General features: G+C 39.5%; 1 long non-coding RNA gene across 1 annotated transcript; it reads right to left on the bottom strand.

Annotated features, from left to right (window-relative positions):
• Positions 1 to 373: 373 nt before the first annotated feature.
• On the bottom strand, positions 374 to 893 carry LOC107739419 (uncharacterized). Its single transcript, XR_001639994.1, has 3 exons — positions 728 to 893; positions 491 to 622; positions 374 to 394 (listed from the first exon to the last, which is right to left on the bottom strand). It is a non-coding gene; the product is annotated as an uncharacterized LOC107739419 (long non-coding RNA).
• Positions 894 to 1,629: the final 736 nt, after the last annotated feature.

Below are 1,629 nucleotides of genomic sequence, written 5' to 3'. Positions count from 1 at the left end.
CTCACTGCATGGATACAGATAGTCAGAATTAGTCTGTTCATTTAGATGCATTCAAACTCAAACATCACAAAACACTGAAAGCATGAACAAGTTTTACTTTTAGAGCAAGTTGTATTTCAAATAGTATTAATCATTCTGAAAAGCCATGTGCTTGAAAATGGTGCTATGGGCCAAATTCAGTTACTTTGCCGTTGAAAATGATAAAACACTCAAAAACGGTGTGTGTTGGGGACCCAAGCATCAATATAACAAATACCTTTAAATGGAGGTGTACATTCACGTCCACATTTAGTGCTGCAGCATTTTTGATCTTTCGGACAGTCAATGTCATTGACACACAACCCTTTACACAATCCTACTCCAAGGAATCTCCTTGGACACACTCCTGGCTTTACTGTTATATAAACACAACAGGGAAACCAGATCACCGAATGACTCAAATCACTGTAATAGGGGGAAAAAAGCTGACCAATGAATTAGTATAACATACCTTTAGATACAGCCATACACTGATGTCCACATCCATTGCTGCAGCATTTCTCACCATTCGGACACTCACCATCTTGGAAACACATCTCAGCACACGCTCCTAGGTTACTGCTTGGACACACTCCTGGCTTTTCTGTTATACAAACACATGATAGAGAAAGCAGATCACTAAATGCCTCACTGCATTTAAAAATGTTAAGAACTAACTGAATTCACATTAATATAACAATATAAATACCTTTATATGGAGGCATACACTGATGTCCACATCCATTGCTGCAGCATTTCTCATCATTCGGACAGTTACCGTCTTGGGAACACAACTCAGCACACACTCCTAGGTTACTGCTTGGACACACTCCTGGCTTTTCTGTTATACAAACACATGATAGAGAAAGCAGATCACTGAATGCCTCACTGCCATGGCCAGACTTCCCATTGGGCTTGAATGGGCTGGGGCCTCGCCTTAACCCGTTTACATTTGTTCAGTTATGTGCCAGTCAGAAATTATTAGCCGCATTTCAACTGCGCACACGGGTCAGCCGGGGCTAACAGCTTACAACTACGACCTTCGAAGCCATAATCAAACAGCATAAACTGGAATTTATGATTTTTCACATAGAAAAAGGACACAAGTATTAAAATCACATCTGCGCTGCGCCGAATCGCCGATTAATTTGTGATCACATGGCTACTTTAAACAGTTCAATTATGCCTTTAGCCCAAAAGAGCGCACATTTACAAAGATAATGATACATTCTCACATGTTCACGCCTCAATTCGTAACAGATTAATTTAGTGGAACATTAATATAATATAGAATAATCCGCTGAAGAGTTGAGCTCTCTCTCCAGTCCAAAGATTATAGAATACCCTAATATCTTACAGGGACTTTGTCCCGTCTCACTACCTCCACACAAAGTGGAGCAGAAATTATCAAAACTATTTAAAAAAAATAAAAATAGCCAATTACAGGGTTCGTACGGTCATGAAAACTCCAGAAAGCTTTGGAAAAGTCGTGGAAATTTATTTGACAAATCTCTATATAATAGAATATGTTTAATAACGTCCTGAATCTCGGTGCGGGATTGCGCGTTTTGGTTTTACTCATTCCCGCAGGTTTCGCACGTTTGGAAAATT

This window comes from Sinocyclocheilus rhinocerous, unplaced genomic scaffold (assembly GCF_001515625.1).
Source record: "Sinocyclocheilus rhinocerous isolate Xijiao unplaced genomic scaffold, SAMN03320098_v1.1 scaffold21336, whole genome shotgun sequence".
Taxonomy (NCBI): Eukaryota; Metazoa; Chordata; class Actinopteri; order Cypriniformes; family Cyprinidae; genus Sinocyclocheilus; species Sinocyclocheilus rhinocerous.
The sequence above is the reverse complement of the archived record's forward strand: the minus strand, read 5'-3'. Positions and strand labels throughout refer to the sequence as shown.